This window comes from Pinus tabuliformis, chromosome 2_2 (assembly GCF_031772625.1).
Source record: "Pinus tabuliformis cultivar Carrire ecotype Pingquan chromosome 2_2, CPIR1, whole genome shotgun sequence".
Taxonomy (NCBI): Eukaryota; Viridiplantae; Streptophyta; class Pinopsida; order Pinales; family Pinaceae; genus Pinus; species Pinus tabuliformis.
Window position 1 is genome coordinate 469,682,938 of NC_142300.1, and position 20,469 is coordinate 469,703,406.

Below are 20,469 nucleotides of genomic sequence, written 5' to 3' on the forward strand. Positions count from 1 at the left end.
AGTCACTGCTACCTGCTCCTCCAAAGAGATGTACTAGCTCTGCATTGTGGAGAAGCCAAGGCTCATTACAATACTCTCCAAGCTTTCTCTAAGATACTCCTATCGGAAGCTTGGCTAACCAAAAGCCTCTACAATGAGTTATGAGGGACTATATATAGCAAAGGGTGGGGTGACCCTTGACATTCCCCTTTGTGACTATTCATCTACCCTCATGACTCTTCAACTACTCTATGACTATTACATCCAACTATCGACACTTGAACTTCCACTTAACAAGATGTTACATACAATCTGCACATGCACCCATGTGAGACAAAATAGGCTTAAGCAAGCCATACAAGAAATCACTATGACTCAGACAACTATGGGAAGACCAGCTCTTCAACATCATCACGATGGTCGATAGTGGCAAACTGATGCCAAGCGGGGTAGTCCACAATGGTGTCCGTGTACTCTGTGGTGACATATTTCTGGAAACGAACTCTTTCCTCTGTTGAATCTGGGTACACTTCTCTGGCTCCTTTGTCCAACTCATCTAATAACATGCACATCATTGTCTTGAGTATGGCCAGACCAGCGACATACTAATGCATGATGTCTGCACTGATCGCCAATTCTGCACTGGTGGTTATGAACATCAACTCATCAAAGTACGAGTCAAGCTCTAGTCAAACTTGTGTCCTTCTCTTTGCCTCGGTGAGTGTCCCAATAGGTGGGATCACATATGCACACACAACAACATCCTTGCTTTTGAATACTTGAGCATGGGAAGCCCACAAACTAGTGATGAGCTATGGGAGTTCTTCATTGTTCCAAATCTGACTCTGGATGTGTGCCTTGAGCTCGACCACTTTCGGCTTCATCATCTTGGGCAAGTGTAACAGGGCTCCTTTGTATCCCGTTGTCCATGTTTGCATGTGATCGACATAAGCATGCAAATTTGACAAGATATGTGCTCTCTTAGCACATTACTACTACCAACCGTTGAGATGGACAACTACCTTATGCATGGTACCAAACTTGGAATACAATGCTCGCATGACTATCGCAAGGGATGATACTTCATCTACTATCACCTTCTTCAACTCTTCTCAGGTGGATGTTGTAACCCGTTCTCCTTCCTGCTTGATCATCTGTAACTCCTTAGTCTTTCGCTCATTCTCTACTATCAAGAAGTGAACACTTGAGCTAGTGGCTTCAACATATGCTCTAGTAGCATCATTCAATGTTGTTGGATGTTTGCACACATCAGATACAATCACTCATTCCTCAAATTGCTTAGGAGATGTGTGGTCATCCAGAGTAGACACTGTGCATGATTACAAAACTCTATGTTGTGACTCATCAAATGATATTTTGTGCATCTCTCCTTCCGGAATGTCTCTAAGGATCTCAGTGTCTCCTTGGTCACTTTGTACTTGCTTTTCTTTTGGATCTAGTGAAGCCAGTAGATCAACCTCTTAGTGGTAAGGCATGAGGTCGATGTATTGCTCTAACTATGGCTACTCCATCTCTATATCCATCTGCTCAAGTACTTGTTCAATCTCTTAAGCAAAGTCCTGCTCTTGTGACTGCTCACCCTGTCTGCTTTGCACCAACTGCTCGGATGAGTCTACTACCTGTACAAGCATAGTTTCATATGCCTATGCATGTGCACCCCTTGCTGTACCTTTCCTTGTTGTGATTCCTTCTCCTATCTGCGTAGATCTTGTTCCTTCCAAAGTTGCGCCTTCAACTCATGCAACTCCTTCACTATGTCCTCCATCCTCTATTTTTCTCTCTGCCTTTGTGCGGTCCTCCTGTTACATTGTTGCCTCTTTGCCTCTATTAGCAAAGCTGCTTTCTGCACAAGTGGGTTTTCTCTAAACTTGTAGCTTTTTTTTCCCTCTACGTTATCGACAATCTTTCTCTTGCCTTTGTCATGCGTTGGTATGTTTACCTCTGCTGCTTCTCCTGCTGATGCTCTCCTTGATGCTACTTCACGCTACTTCTCTAACCATTCCACAGCGATGCCGATGAGTTCATTGGGCCTGGAGAAGTTGTGACAATATCTCCATGGGTCCTCCTCAGCCCAATGACATGCCCCATGGATCCACGGAAACTATACTCTCGCACAGTTATCCTTCACAAAAAATGCAGGTCATATGTATTAAAGCTTTTGGTGCTGAAAAGATATTTCTTTAGCTCCTTTGTTTTAGCATCTTCATGCTTGAGATTCCACATCTCGTACAACCCGATTTGAAATAGAGGAGTGGCCCAAGGTGCCTTCTTCTTCTAGTGCAGCCTATTTGACAATCCAATGGAGATGTGGTATGATACTTCTTGCATGACGAGCTTGTCCATGGAAAACTTCGTAAAAACATGCAAACTCTTATCCACACTGTACATTCATATGAAGGTGCCAAATGGTGAGGCATACCAAGCCATGATGTCAATCAATGCCTCCATTGATTCCTTCAACATGCAAGGTGGATCCTTCTCAAATATCATCTTGTACATCGGGCTGAAAAAATTGTCTGACCACTATGTGATGACTCCTCAGAAGTTGCATTGGGAAAAAAATATACAATAAGTGTTCACAGAGGTTTCCATTGACGTCCATGTCCACTTCAAGCCCAGGAACTCCTGATGGGCACAGATTGCATCGAAGATGTAAGCGGACATGTAGATTTCTACTTGCTAACCTTTGGGAGCTACCGAGTTCTTGCTACCTATTCCTTCAGCCTGTGAGCCAACATGTCAAACTAGTTGCATGCTTTGCCTTCCTTAGCCAGTTGGTCCAGTGCAATCACCCAAATTTACGGGAAGGTCTCTGTGCTCTCTTGGCCATACAAGGGAGATGCAAAGATGACCAAGTACTGATATGCCTTCCACAGTATCTGTGTCTTGTAAATATTGCTAGGTTTCATCCTAAATTTGGATGGCTCCTTCACCCAGTTCTTCAAGATATCCTTGGAGTTGGAATTGCTACTGGGTATGCTGAAGGGTCTCTCCATGGTAATCACTAGCTTCGGCAAGTGGTACATCTACTGATAATCTTGTACCCTGAAGGTAGAAATCTTTGTCCCGCTGATACTACTCAATGTCATCATCTTGATATCAGTATGTGAGATGATCCAATGTATCATGTCAACACATGGGAACACAGGATGCCTGCATTCAATCCAATAGAAGGTGGACTTGTGAATGTTCACATAGACTTAGAGGTCTTTGAGATCTTCCCCAAATGTACTTTAGAATGCATCATTGACCTCTTGCCACTTTAGCTTGATGTATTTGTCTACAATCAACTTGGTGTCTTCATATATCGGTAAACTTGTAAACACTCGCTCAACTATTCTTCTAGTTGTGCTTCTGTTGGTGTCCTTTGACCCTACTCTCTTAGAGGCCATTGATCCTGAACTGCAGAGAGACGGACGAACACCTACTATATCTGGAGACATGGAAACATGCATGGCAAGAAATATGTCATTTAAAACCAAATAAAACTTGAGGATTGACATGAAACATACTTGGGGAACTGCTAGCAAGGATTACGCAATTTTCACTAGGAGGCCGTGAGACTAACAGCTGAAATTGCAAAAAAGGCAGTCCGGGCTGTTGAGAGGTTTTTTGATTCTTGGAATTGCATAGTGTGCAATCCAGACTGGCATGTTGGGTGATAAGATTGCTTAATGAGCAATTTCAGCTGACAAGGGATGCAGGCCCAGGGACTCCATTGCGCAATTTTCTGGGCCAGTAGTCACTGCCTCTTAGAATTCAACAAAGTAAGACTGGAGGGCACTGACTAGCCAGATTTGTGCATTTTATAGGAGGAAGGCAGAGCCTTCCCTCTCAGAATTGTGTAATGTTGTCCAGGCAAGGTAGAGTCTAGGCCAAGGTTACCCAGACTCGTCGACGGGAAACTAAAAGCGAATGGAAATGTGAATGCATGGTGCTAGTGAGTGTAAGCAAGTGTTAATGATTATGCATGCAAACACTGAATGCAAGATTCAGAAAATGGAACAACATGCACGTGTGTGAAACAAGTCGTTGAATCGGCTACTATTCATGCAAAATGGTGTTATGCATGCGACAACAGTGAGATGCTAACGAAAACTGAAAGGGTGCTTGTACAAGCTAACATGCATGCAAACAATAGCAAATTTTCACAAAAATCAAGCAGAAAGCACTCACACAAGACAAAACACAAAAAGCGACAGAAATGTTGCAAAAGACAAGTTAAGTGGACTTTCCCCAAAAATAGATGAGTTGGATGTGTTGAATACTCCTGGATGTGTTATGCGATGTCAGAGATCCAAGATTGATGTGAAGAATGAGCTTTGAAGGGTCAAATAAATAAGATTGAGGCTCATGGAACACATGCCACAAATCTAGGAAAAAGAGACACTTGGAGGAAAGTTTCTAAAACGATCTTCGCATGTAACCTCCAACTGCTAAAAATAGATCCCTAAAATCTAGGGATGCTTTTTGCATGTTGCTTTTTTCTATTTCGGGAAAAATGTTCCCATGCATGCAAGTCAAGTTTTCTCGGTCCAGGTCCAAACTGGTCAACCTGACGGCACATGCAACAACTTGCTTGACTGAGAGGGATTTTTGCACAATTTTTGGGAGGAAGATGGGTTGATTGTCTAGAGGGATTACACAATTTCTTGGAGGAGCAATTGACTGCTGCCCAGAATTGCCCAATTTCTCAGCTTAGCTGCAATGTTGGGCCAGATTGCACAATTTTATGGAGGAAGGATGCTTGATATGACTGTGCAATTTCTAAGCCTAACAGGTTGCCAGTCAAGTTTGCGCAATTTGTGGAGGGAAGACTGGTTCCCCTCCAGAATTGCGCAATTTTCTGGGGGAGATTCTTAGGCAGCAGTTGGACCAAGTCCGAAGTAGCAGCCTATTAGGGGAGTGAAGCAACCTATCACACGCAAGTTGGCAAGCTGCTAAAAAACAAATGAAGCTTATGTACTTGAAAGTGCAAGACATGCTTCTAAGGATGGTTGGTAGGGAGGCTCCAAAACAAAGCTAAAGAAAACTTTTGGAGGGTGGTTGTAGCTGCTACAACACCTGTATAATCATGTATGGTGTAAGAACATATGTCATACAATGTAAAACTCCTCTCTGTTGTAGTGGTACATCTTACACATGTATCCCTTCCCATAATTACCTCAATTCATCTACCAATGGTTGTAAGTATACATCGATATTCTTCACTTATCTTCTACCAGGGACTATGAGAGCCAACAAAATATGTTCATTGCTCATGGAAAACCATGGGGGAATATTGTTATTGATCACTACTACATGCCAAACATAATAGTCAATGTTTTGGAGGGAAAATGTGTTGATGCCATCCATGGTTGTGCTGAGTTGTAGACTTCATACTTCATCCTTGAATTTTCCAGGCCATATATCCTCCATATACTTCATGGCTACTGAATCTATTGTGGTTCACATAACTACTGACATAGTTCTATGTGAGGAATTCCATCCCTTAAACATAGTTAATTCTTTGCAATGAAAGAGTCTTTAAATCCTTGGGATTATAGGCATCTACCTCAATATCTTATGAGGACCATGTGATTTACCTTTTTTTAATTACGGTGCCTTTCATGCCCATATTTTGGAAATATCTCTTTGTCTGCATATTCTCCTCTATATATAAAACAATCATTTAGACACGCATGATATGATATGTACTCAACACCCAACATTTTTAATAACTACTTTACCTCTTTGCAGCTACCCGACAAGACATTATCACCCAGAAAAACCTTATCTTTGAATAACCTACAGTTGGTGGGGAATATAATTGTACAATGTCAATATTTAACGTTCGTAAAATCAACCATTTTTAATGTTGATTGTGTGACAAGATTTCTCAAAATATAAGGGACTTGATTGATCATGCAAGTGAATTACCTCAATATTACCGAGAAACATGCATTCAACATGCCAAACTTTTCTTTCAAGTTGTACAACAACATCATTGTCCCTAGCTGAGTAGACTTTGATTTGTTGCCATGTCCAAAGAGAGGGGTAGTGGAAGTAGATTTCAGTCTTTTCAATAAGGTGCCATTGGTATGAGCATCATCCCCTAGCTCATAATTCTAGAATGCATCTAAAAACATTGCCTCTATGGTAGTTGTATCCTATAAGTAATCATCTGTACCAACCTCTATTTGGTTGCCTCCATTTCCAACTTGTGATGAAGAACTGCTATTGTTGTTTTCATTCCTCATTGGTGAATCTGGACGTAGTGGGAATTGAATAGGTGGTTGATTCAACGATTATTTGCATGCTTCCTCTTTGATTCTTTCTCTAAATGTAGTCTTCTCTCAAGTTGATGTTGTAGTGGGGTGCACCAGAAAATGGAATGTGGGTTGCTCATCATCACTAGAATCCCAATTTCAAAAAATATTGAATGTCATTAGTACAATATCAATGATATTTGTAAGCATGTTAATACAATTTGTTTATTGAAATTACATTATACCAAACTATTATTACCATCATTTATCCAGGATTGGGCTAAAAGATTCCATGTTCCAATTAGCAAGGAGAAGAGGATGTCCATTTTCATCTACCAACTACTAGCAATATGCTCCTCATGATCAGCGATTCCTATGTTTTTGAAATGAAGGAATATTTTTTGCATCTAAACTCAATTATGAATTAGGATCTTACAAATTTGGATACATTTTTATTCAAATTGACATGGATTAAAAAAAAAAAAACAATTAGATAATTGAAATATAAATAAAATTTGAACTTAATGGAGATGGAAAGGAAGAACTCCGCATAGGGAATTTGATCAGCAATATGGAACAAGCTGGAATTTAAAGAATTGGCCATTTGATATTATTGAGATTTTGTCCCTGTATTTGAGAAAAATCAGAAATAAATTGTGTGTGCATATCTAAAATTAATCTCGAGAACCATATAACTACAATATGAATTTCAATATAGTTTTTAAATTTGTTTTCAAGAATTAGGTGACTTTAAGTAGAAAATGTATAACTATGAACTGTTGTAATTCATGTGGGTGTGTCCTAAATGATAATTTGAGATTAATATGCCATTTTATGTGAATTTTTTTTCAAATAACTTTATTATTTTCAATGCCATGGTCAGGAGAGGGTTGTGGTGGTGTGGTGTTGTCAGAATCTACTATATGAGAAGGTGGAGAAGCTAGAGTCACGTATGGCTCATTTTGAGTTTCGAGTAGCACGTCTAGTGTTCTGTCTAGCCCCATCCTCGTCTAGGTACCACTCTAGATAATCCTACCTATATTACCACTGATGACTAAGCACGGTTAGAGGTGTTTTACTTTCCTTATGTGTATTCTGGTGCTTTTGGCCTCCTAAGTTATGGACTGTACCTCTAGTTGTACTTTTATTTCTCTATCATATGCTTCTAGAGGTAGTCAACAAACTTTGTCGGGGTGAGACTACTTGCATTTTGCTGTTAACAAATTTCTTTTTTGATGAATGAATTAACCTTGACTTACAAAAAAAAAATTGAGGTTTTAAACCCTAGTAGTGCACTTATTAGACCAAATCGCATCGATGCGTTTAAATCATAACAACACTGGAACATTCAAATAGTACCCACACTGATTTCAGATATTTTCAGAAATATAAAATATCTTATCATATCGGTGCTCTTGTACCAAAATGCACTGGTGCATTTAAATAAGAAAATAACACTAGTACATTCTTGGGGGGCAGCTCAATTGGTAATCTGAGATATGTGAAATCGTTGAAACTCGCGAGACCCAATTTCAAATCCCCCTATTTCAGACCTAGTTTATGAAGAGGATGGCAGGATATAGACCCCCATAGGTTTACTAAAAGTTACGTGTCAGGGAGGCTAGTTGGTTCCTCTAGGTCAACACAAAAAAAAAATAGCACTGGTACACACCTATTTCTGGAATTTAGAAAATAAAAAAGATTTCAATGATCTTGGTGCTCTTGTAACAATTACATAAGTGATGAATTTAAATTAAAAACACACTGTTACATTAAAAAAATTAATCGCATTGTTTCGTATTTTGAAAAAAAATTAAAATTGTATCATGTCAGTGGATTGAAAAAATTTGGTGCTTTGACAATGTCAATGTGCTTTTCTTATAAACGCACTAATTTACTTTACTGTCGAATGCACCAACGTTTGGATAAAGTGAAAAAAAACGTGATTTCATTATTTTTCGCAAAATTTCAAGGGAGTGATTTGCAAGAGAGACATAACAGGAGCATTGTGCAGAAGCAGAATACTTTCGAGCAGTAGAACTATTGAGAATATCATAAGATGAAAGTTATGGTGATTCACTCAAAACCCTGCATAGTAATAATTTTAATTTTTTTTTTTATTTTACTAATATTTTTTTTTACAATTTGTGTTAGGGTTTAACTAAAAGAGATATCATTTGCAATAGAGCCATACTCGGAGCACCGTGGAGTAGAAAAATAGTTTAGAACTGTAGAAATATCAGAATTTGAAAGGTATAGTGATTCACTCAAAACCTTAGATAGAAAAAAATTTAAATTTTACTATTGATTTTATTCTTAATTTTTTTATAAGTTTTGTTAGATTTAAAAACAAAAAAAAAAGAAAAAAAAACTTGTATAATAAAAAATTTACTGTTGATTTTACTACTAAATTTTTTTATGATCTTTGTTCCTATTTAAATTTAATTAAAATTCAAAAGAAAAAAAAGAAATTCAATAATTACCTTAAACCTCGAAAATTTCACCTTAGAGTTTAACTCCCTCTACCACTTCACAATTAGGGTTTTTCATTTTCTGCGTTTTATATTTAATGGGTTTGTGTACTTACTATATATAGGGAATTTGACATGTAAATTAGGGGGATCAGTTATTGAATTAAATTGAAACTATCTAGGCCCTGCCCTTTATTTTAAAAAATGGATATATGTTCCACGGTATGCCATTTGTAATATAATGCACTGGTGCACCCTGTGTAATACAACACACTAGTATATTATGATGTTGTTGGTTTTGTCCAGTTTGTTCATTGTCGCTCCTAGTGTAATATAATGCACCAATGTACCTATGCCAAAAAATTATCGCTAAGTCAGTGTGGTGCGCTTATCATTGAAAAGTGCACCATCATAATTTAAAATTAATTTTCACTAACCACGTCGAACAATTAAATCCCCCGTGTGTTTAAGGGAATAACAAATAAACGCACTGGTTATTAGAGCTCTTTCTGCCTCAAAATTATTTGATTTATGTATAAAATATATTTAATGGCTTATATATTGAATGGTGCAAGATGTATATTGATAAAAAAAAATGTTTAATAAGGTGTCAGGTAACAAAAATATTGATTAACACAATGATAGGACATCAAAAAAGCAAGGCAAGCTCTTTATAAATTCTTTACAACAAAATTAATATGTTAAAACTATATGTAAATTTAAATAATATGTATTGGTTAGTGTGTGTCATGCAAAAGCAAAAAATGAGGAAGGTCAATAATATTATTTCTAGTTTAAGTGCATAAGAGCATAAAATCCTGATAGAAAAATTACAGAAGGATGAATCAGGTGAATAAAAAAATACTATTAAATATCAGTTTTTTTTTTTTTTTTTAATTTTCATTAATAATATACTTAAGAATATTAGATAAAATGTTTAAGATAATATATTAATTCATATATGTTTAATGTTCTATAAGGAGAAACAATGAAGGAAAAATCAAGGTCGTTCTAAAAAAAAAAAGTGTAGAACATGTAAATGACAATGAATTCATAGTTAGCTCACCTTGAGTGGTGTTGTAGGGGGCAATTATTTTACAAAACTATGAGGGATCTAGCAGAACGAACATATAGACATACTTGGCTTTGGGAAAAATCAGGCCTATTCATGAGGCCATGGAACCCATCGTTCAATCCCTCAACAACAGTCATAACCTCAGCACCAGTTTGGGTAAGATTGCCAAACCTACCCTTGCACCTCTGGAATTTCTCTTCGCTAGAAGCCATTGGAAATGCAATTGGGAAATTTTACTGTATGTGCCTAGAAACAGAGGAATATGCCAGAACCACCTATGCATGCATCTGTGTGGAAATGGACTTCAGCGCCGGATTCTCGGCTGAAATACACCTAGCAAGTAAAGACTATGTGTGGAACCAAAAACTCGATTATGAAAGTGTCCTCTTCAGATGTCAATCCTACTTTGAGATAGGCCACCTGGCCAAAAATTGCCCAAATTCCTCCCAGAAATTTTTTTTTAGAAAAAATCACCATAGACCTACATGGTGGGAAGGAGCACAAAAGGAACACTACACTATCATCAAAGAAGAATACTCTTGAGAAAACTCTGAATCACAAGAAATCAGGCAAGAAAGAAACAACTCTCAAGACAAGCAGAAGGAAGGCCCTGCCCAACAACAAAAGAGTAAACTCAACAACCCCTCAAGCAATTATGAGAGTTCGAATACTGCATAAAATAAATCTTCATTTAACAACAAAGCAGATCTCCTAGACCAAACTTCTTCTCCAACTATCTTCAAAAGGACGAATACATTAGATCACAAAACTAAGACACCAATGTCACAAAAATTAGAAGATATGAAGGAGATGCAAGATAAAGAAAATTGGAAGACCGTAGAGAACAAAAAGAAAGCTACAACACCAATCTCGCCAAGAAAGACGAGGAGCCAGACAATTAGAAACTAAGAAAGAAAATTATAGGTCTGATAGACCAATTTGGTCTTAGTGGACGTTAACCACCACCACCATCATCCTCATCATCAAAATAAAAAAATCAATCCAATTATTTTAAGAATGAGATTATACGTAAAAAACAAGAAGTATTTCCAAAGCCATGGTCATTGAGACATGTCAGACTTGCAATAGAAAAAACATACAACGACAAAAAAGAATGATTCAAAAGGTAATTTTCCTAATTAAAATGGCTTTATATAGTTATATGTATATATTACTACAAACCATTCATTTATTAATATCATTTTTTTTTTTTTATTTAGTTTTCATATATCAATATAAAAGTAGTTTATTGTCTTTTTCAGGAAGATTATGAAAATCCCAAAAGATCAACAAGTTGATATGCAAAACATGCTAATAGGAATGTATAAAAAAGTGTACAAGGAGATAGTCAAATAAATGGACATAATTGCATCATAGGAGGAGCCATCTCAATAACAACGTCTTTCAAATGTATGTAATCATGATTGACTTTGTACATATAAAAAATAATTTAGCATTAAATATTAATTTTTAAGTATTTTCTTGTAGAAAAGAAAACAAAATAGAACTCATTTAGCACATAAAATGGGACAACAAGGAAGAAAAGGTTTTATATCAAAATTTTTGAGTAATTGTTAATATTTCCTTATAACAACACAAGGTTTCATTTTTTTATATTTTAAATTATTTAACAGCAACCATCCTTGAATGTCTTGAAATAGGTGCTAACATACAAGAAAATCCATTGAAAGAATTGATGGGATTTGGGTTAAATATGGGTTGTGAGTATATGTTGGCAAATAAAAAGAATTGTGGAATTTGTAAGTATCTATGTCATTTTACTTCTCTAAGTTCATAATTAATAGAACAAAAAATAATTTATAGTAAATATATGGTTTTTAATGGACTTTAAAACATGCAGGAAACAAAGCATCGAACTACGCCAACAGAATACTTGTTGCAACAAGGAATGAGAATTGGTTTTGAAACCATATGCACAGTTTAGGAGTCACTCTTACTATGGTTCTACATTGATATATATTATTTATTTCAATTTTCATTATTCTCACCAATATAGATACACTCACCACTGTCACGAACCCCAATATCATGCATTTTTTTAATTTGAAATACCTTTTTTTTTGTTTGTATCGATCCATAATAAAAATTGTTTGTATCGATCCATAATTTTTTTTTAATTAGTAAAAAACTTAAGGTCATGTTTAGCTATCGAGAATCTTTGTTCTACAACTATGTGTGACAATTATCATGTGATAACTTTAGATTTCTTATCATTTAGAGGGACACATAAGTGTTTATATTCAAATATACCCTTAACACACATATTTTGGCACTCCTTACTTACCTAACTTATTAATCATCTAAAATTTGGGTTAAATCCCCCAGGCTGTCCCTTTAAATTTTTTAGCATAGTTCCTTTATTTCAAAATGATTGGGTGATTTACCTTGGCTATATATATGACATGAGTTGTGGCTAAGGTTTTATTTAATTTGTTATTCCCTGAACTTTCTGCCGAATGTGGGATGTTGTTGCCCATGTAAACTTTATTGTTTCATAATTTAAATATGTTACATTATACCATTCTCTTTGTAGTTTTCCACCCGGATCGACTTCTTACCAATTATGCGCACGTTATGGATTCTTTATTATATACTTGGTTAGTAATACACATGGTTAGTTGGTCGAAGGCTATGTCAGTTTCCATGTAATTGTAATATTGTGCGCCAGTTATAAGCACTTCCTATGGCCAGGATTGATCATTGAGATTCGATGGTGGACACGAGATAGGTTTGTAATTGCCTAACCCTCACTTTGATTTTGCTGAGTATTGTATTTTCATTTGCGGTTTTTTCTAGCAACCAGAGTGCAGATCCCCTGGTATAATTGTAAAGGTTCCTTTGCTCATTTGTAGCTCCAATTTTGGTAGATGTATCGAAAGTTTCTGCTTCAACCTCTATGTCGTTCCATCGTCATAAGTTTCTAGGATAACATTAGGCAATGTCTTGTATCCTAGTCTTATAATCCTTTATTTCTCTTCTATATGCGTAGATTTTGACCCCTCTTTGCACTTTTACGTTGGAGCTGAACCCATTGCCTGGCACTTGTCAGGTTATGAGATTTGAAGGGATTTCTTCCCATTTGTTATGCATTGTTTTCAGGTACTGGTCTAATCTATTTCTTCTAACGGGGGTAAGTTACTCTATTGAGGTCATGTCGAAGAAAGGTAAGCCCTTGCTTGATTTGAAGAGCACCTCTGTTTGATAAATGCCAGTTATACATGCAAGGATTTTAGCCATTTGGAGGAAGAGTATGGATGATATATGAACTATACTCTTTGTTGTGTTATGAAAATTTATTTAGGCTTTCAATACCCTACTCGATTATCTAAGGGTTTTGACCCAGACATAACATCATAATATTTTTTTGTTTGGGATAGAAATTTATTTTACTAGGTTATTTTGGTTTCCAGAATACGCTGTTAATTTTCCTTTCTGCTATGTATATGTTTCTCCGGTTTTGAAAAAGTCTTTTCAGGAAACTTTTTTAGGTAATATTCTATAGCCTCTCTCCATTTATTTCTACTACAACTACTTATTAGTCGTTCTCCTTATTGACTCTCCTACTTTTGATGTGCATAAGGTTGGAGCAGAAACATCATCTCACTCATAAATAGGTATACTATTTATGGCTGGTCATCCTTGTTTAATTTTCTTTTTCATTTTACTGGAGGGCTCTAATATTGACTTACCACCTCTGATTTGCAGGTATGCCTTTCTGTGTCACCAGAGGAAAAAAGATAATCACCTCAATTCAAAATCTCATTAATTTCAACTCTTTGACTTCTCGACATCTATCTCCGTATTTTCCTTTTCTAATTTTCCGACTTCGGTATGCATATGTTAAGACCCACGATTTGGCGACTTTCAAAAAAGCCTTATTTTCTTCCTTTTCTTTTGTTTGTATGGTTTCAACCCTATGAGGGTTAGACCAAACATTTAGAGCATAATAATTTTGTTATCAATGGTTGCTCGGCATGTATGGTTTTGATGTTAGCTATTTTCATTAAATTATTTATCATGCAACATAGTTGCATACTTTTCCTGGACTGCTTATATTATGATATAGAACGAACCTAATTTGATTAATCCCCCCCCCCCCACAAATGGTAGAAGACATCCTACAGTGTCTTCTTTGTGTGTGCGTGTGTTTGTTTTTAACGTTTTTTCTTGGGATTTTTTATTCTATATTGTTTCAAACGGTTATAAAAGACCTCTTGGTCTAGACCCTTTGTAGTAGCCACTCCCATAACAACCAATATTTGTAGTAGCCACTCTCATAACAACCAATATTAACAATAGTACTAGCTTACCTTAGAGCATGCTAGGTTGATTCTAGGCTATCTGGTAATGTCAGCGCGTGTGTGATCTTTATAACCATTTCTTTAATTATTTCCGACTTCTTTTAAAATGACTGTATTGCTTGTCCATTCAATGTATAATGTGAAAGACTTGGAATGTCGTTATTATTCTTCAACTATTTTTCTTCCCTAATTTTATATATATATATCACACGATATTTCAGAAATCAACCATCTAAGTAAAACTTGCCCTTTTCTAACACCTTGTGATTTAATTTGGGTGTTACCTCTGCCCATTTGGTGAAGGTCGAATTGGTTGAAGCTGTCTGTTGAATGCGATTTCTGTGTTCCAGCCACGAAATGAGGAGAGAGCCACCGCAGTGATTTGTTTATGTTTAGAGTTCAAAAGAGTCTTCGTTGGAACAAGCAAGGACCCTTTCTTGCTTTGTTGTAAGCCTAGCTAAGACTTAGACGAGCAGGTAAAGTTAAATTTTAGGTCATCATGATTAAGGGGAGGTGTTAGAACATTAATCACGCCTAACTGTATGACGGCTGTAGTCGGCATGTTACTCGGTGAACTCGTGATTAAGGGGAGGTGTTAGAACATTAATCATGCCTAACCGTATGACGGCTGTAGTCGGCATGTTACTCGGTGAACAACAGCTATAGTCAGCAGATTTAGGTAGATAATAAATAGCAGTAAGTGAATAGTTGTTGTGGCTCTGTGTATAAATTTCTATTTTTGTAATGTAATGATGAAGCTCTTCCATGAGTCTTCCAGTTTCTCATTTATATATATATATATATAAGTTCTATAGTTTAAATTTGTTCTCGTGCGTACGCAATGTTCATAGAAGGAAAAATATATATATATATACCACTTATATTCCATACCGATGCGGTGTTCTCATTTGAATTTAGCTCTCTCCTCACGACTCTTCCTCCCTTTTTCTCTTTTCTCCCTCTGTTTCCTCCTTATTTTCTTCTATCTTCTTCTAGTTTTATCCCCTATTATCGTTATTAATTTTCTTTAACTTCATATGTCTAATATGATTAGTATATTATATATTTTTGAGCATCCCTTTTTTTTATTACAACTAAATTACATTTTGCGCTTAATAATACAACTTAACTATTAATATTTTAGTTAACCTTTAGGGTTATCACTACTTTCCTCCTACACTACTATCCTCCTATTTAAGAAAAAGTTATCCTCTAATAAGTAATAATCATATTAAATGGACAACATTAATAAATATTCTTATTAAAGAAATTGATAATATTAATAAACTATCATTAAAATATAGTGAAATAAAATATTTTAATAATATTTATAAATTATTACTAAAGTATATTATTTTAATTTTGAATTATTCCTAACAGCTAGTTTTCAACCAAATATATTATATATAGTAAGTCAAATAATATTATATAAATTAAGTATTTTTATATAATATCACTATATAAATTTATATCATTAAATTCTTATTTTATAATAATCGAAATTAAATAACTAATTGTCACATAACAACTAGTTTCTAATTAAATATTGAATAATTAAATAGATAGCTTACCACTTTTTCTTATATAATATTTTACATTCCTTATTAACGAATTTACCAACGGCTAACTCTGGGCAATGATGCATCCATGCTATTTATTCCTTCAGATCAATTGATTTCTCACCTTGTCACGAGGATGAACCACATTAGTTTGTTCGAAACGTCGACCAAATCCTAATGATGTGATTAATCCGAAAGACTTATATCTACATTACAGATCACAAAAGTCTTAGATCTCTCCTTTAATATTCTTCACTAACAATTCTATATTCTTCTACCGAGGTAATTAATTCTCTTACCAAATTAAATTCACGCCCAAAAGGATGCTTTAATTGAGCATGCATAGTACAAGTTTCCTTAATTCTCCTATTACATATACAATACTAAATTCATAATTTTTTCGAGGTGTCCCTTGTGATCTTTTATGACAAATTTGCTTGAATTCCTAGTACTACCATAGGTACACCACATATAAATAATGTATATATGACTTATTTTTCATGCATTCACAAAGAGAAGTGGACACATTTACAATTAATAAATTAGCAGCTACAAATAAAATTCAATACCAACATGCAAAATGGAAATTAGATAGTAATGTATACCATCATTGACCATTGATAATTCATCATCAATAATGAAATGTAAACAGATGTCTAACTGTAATCATTGCTAGAAAAAAATCAGGAACCAAGCACATATCACCCAACCATGAACTGCTCTGTTAGTTTCCCCCGAGCTAAGAGCTTCTTGACTTTCAGAATCAATAATACCCTTTGATTCCTAAGTTGTTCTTTTATAAATTCTTCCCAATATATTTTTAGCAGGCTCCTACTTTAAGGTCTTCCATCCTTTTGCCTAGGATTTTTTGTTTTAGTTATACTTTTAAAGATTCTTTTATTTTTATTTCAAGAAAGATTTTCTCTCCTGTAATGCTCTATTCCACCCCACATAGTATTTATCTCCAACTAAGTAATTAACACAATATTTCTCTCCCGTTGTGTTAATTTAATTTCTTTTAATTTTCTCCTAGGGATTTTTTTAGGAGACTTTTAGGGATGGTCCATAATGTGGACTTGACAACAACAACTTTGGCTTCCCTCATCATTAAATTCGATAATAGTTCAGTGTCTAAAAATAGTATATTATATCTTCCCCCTTCCCCCCTTTAACATAAACATTGTCCTTGGTGTTTCATTGATTACATATTTTCTTAAGATGGGAAGGAAATGCCTCATGCATTTCTTCTTTCAATGGTACCACAATCTCTTCAGTACTAATGTGCTTGCACTTCAATTTATTTTGAGAAATGGCTCAGTTCTAGAGTAAAAGATACTCTAATCCTCATTGCATGAGAAGAATGTTCTTTTCATACATGCTAAACAAGTGCTTCCTATTTCCATTCATGCATTCCACCAAAAGACCATCCACCTATACCCATAAAAGAATATCCACATGCACTTACCAAGTTTAGAAACATGAATTTATCAACACATAATGCATTGGGTCCTTTGGTACATTTATTCACAACTTAAGCTAGTGACATGGACATTTTTTTTAATGTCAAATTCAAAATATGGAATTTCCACTTTCCTTTAATTTCTCTTATATAAAGGAAATAATAATAAAGGGACTACTTGAAACATTACCTCTTATGCTATTATTTGATACCATTGTATCAATTATAACTCTGTAATGAATACTTAAATGTACAACCACATATTATCTTTCCCATTTCCATCGTTATTATGTTATTGTCAATTCCACTTTGTAGTGGACTTAGCCAAGTCCATATTGATTCTCTGCCATTGGTTCCATACATCCTCATAAACCCACAAAAGTATGAGGAAACATAATTAAGAAATTCACAATACCACTCATAGATAAAAACAACAAAATGTTACTTTAGAGATCTACAACACTTTTTTTCTTTATCCACTATCTTCATTTAACTCACTCCCTTAAGTGTTTTATTTTTCCCTTTCTTCAAATTTGCCTAAATTGCAAATTATTTATGAAGATTTATGAGCATTTTTCCTTTGTATATAACCATGGAGTCTTTTCCTTTTGCACTTTTATCTATCTGGGTTGTCTTAACACCTAGAGGATTTGTGTAAGTATTTTTATTAGTTCTAGAAATTTCTGCACACACACCCATGTGTGTGTGTATATATATATATATATATATTAATTAAAACAATACATCAATTAGGGAGTTTCCTTCATATAATTTTATGAAAATATCCTGCCACTTTGGTAGGTTATTCCAGGAATTTTTATCAACATTATTGGTTTATCCGGTGACATTGTTGCAATCAACCCCTTTTATGGTCATTCTTGGTCCAATAAAAATCTAATTTGTGAAGTTTTTAATGAAACAACAATATTGACCTCTAATCCCAATCAATTTGAGACCCTTTCATTCTTAATATTGATTCCAATCTAGGGTTTTCTTGCCATTTTTAGGGTTTATTAATTTTTTTCTTATTCAATTACATGTTTCCACTATTGATTTTAGCCTTGGTCCATTTTACACTTATCCATTTTTGTATAAAGATGGCATTTTTTCATCCTTTTTGCACAGTCTCTGAGTGCCTTCATGTTTCTCTAGTTATCTTGGGAAATTAAAATGTCACTATTATCATTATATTCATCGTTATAGTCTCCAATTTCTCTACCTACATTATTACTTTCATGATTTAAGTTTTTTTTTTCATTAGTCACACCTTGTACTCCCATTATTGAGAATAGTCGTACACCTGAACTTAAAATTTCTAGTCCCTAAAGGAATAAATTATTGAAATTTATGCTATTAGCATCTATTTCCTTGATATAAATATGTTAATTGTGCTAATATTAATATTAATTATGGTAAAAAAAGACTCCTTTTGAGTATCTATTGTATTGTGCTACACTTTATAGTCATTATATTGGTGTTTATATACCATATAGCATCTTGACCTCTATGTATGCATTGTATTCTCCTAGTTCCTAGCATCAAAACTTTCTTATATGATTGCATATATATATATTGTGTGTGTGTGTGTCCATTTCAATCTCACACGTATTTGTGAGAAAACTAGTTTGAAATACTATGTTCATAAAAAACTTTGAATTCTTGATTTATAATTTAAGTTCTTGCATTCTTACTGTATTCTTCATTTGTAAAGTAAGTGATTGTACCACTTTACATATTCTTTCTAGCATATAAGGCTTATGCAAGCCTTTTGTAGTGAGATCATTTCTTAATTTTTCCCTTCCACTGCATCTCTTTCTCAAATAGAATAGTAGTACATATCATGATTATCTGTAAGCATGCATCTTAATTTTCATACAATTATAAATATGTACTTAGTTATTTGGATTATTTTCAACATTCCTTTGTCGTTATGTGTTTAATTCTATCCTTAATTAATTAAACACATTTTTGAGTTGTTGACTTTATTACCAGAATACTACCATCCTCCCTAGATATGAAAAATATTAATTACTTCATATTAGCTGTAACAACTTTGTCTTCAATGTTTGTTATATTCTTACTCTTATGATATTGCATTTTCGCTTCTTTAATCCATATTTTAAGGTTCACCACCAAGTAAGAAATGGAAAGGTTGATCTTAACACTTATAGTATTGCACTTAATAAGTACCTATCCTATGCAGGTTCTACATATTTTATAATAGTCTTTGCTACTAGACTTATGTCACTAGTTACTTCAATACCCAATTTTATGCAGGATTGACTGATGTAACATCCTTGTCTGAATTTTCTTTTTAAACTTGCACATAACCTTGTTGATAAAAATTCAATGTTATAAAAAGATATACATCTATGTTTTGTTCAAGGAAACACATACCTCACATCCTTTCTTTGTATAGGTTCATATTTGGCATATAAAAGATCATTTTTCTCCAATGAGTTCGTTTTATATGGTTATATCTTATCAAATCCCATAATTTTTTTTACATATCTCCCTTTTCCTCTGATAGAACGACCGCCTACAATAGAAATTCACATCTAATAGTAGGCTTTAAATCATTTCTATTTTATAATCAAATAGATATTTTAGTTTGTAACAATTGATTTTATACCTTTGTGATATATCCTCTATCATATTTTCTTCTACCCACTTGTATCCACCTTATTTGGAGTGCAGGTTTAATTCATTCGTTAGTCTATTATCAATTATTTATATTTACTTCTTTTAAATTCTTTCTCAACATTTATTAATTGTTCTTTGTAATTTAGCTACATCTAGGACCAGACTCTTTGTTTATTATAGTACTGGGTAGGTGCCAATTTTCAATTCATTTATTCTTTGCTACAATTCCATTATAAGAAGTAATCCCTCGTCTTCTATTTTCACCTAGGTCTGATCTAAAAATTCCAATTCATGTCCTACATTTGTGATTTGGCCCATAGGCCCTAAACATTGAATATACAACTCTGATACCATATGTCACAAATCCAAATATCATGCAATTTTTTTTATTTTTTTTTAAATTGAATTACCTTTTTTGTTTCTATTCATGCATAAATTTCTTTTACTAGTAAAAATATTAAGGTCATGTTTAGCTATTCAGAATATTCGTTCTAGAACTATGTGTGACCATTATCATGTGATAACTTTAGATTTCTTATCATTTAGAGGCACACATAAGTGTTTATATTTAAATATACCCTTAACACACATATGTTGGCATTGCTTACTTACATAACTTCTTAAGCATCTTTAGGTTAAATCCCCCTCCCAATGTATCCTTTTAAATGTTTTAGCATAATTCCTTTATTTCA

The 20,469-nt window shown here is 34.4% G+C and overlaps 1 pseudogene; it reads left to right on the forward strand.

The window, feature by feature from the left end:
* LOC149193357 (K(+) efflux antiporter 5-like) overlaps positions 1–20,469 on the forward strand; it is a 189,147-nt pseudogene that overhangs the window by 98,737 nt on the left and 69,941 nt on the right.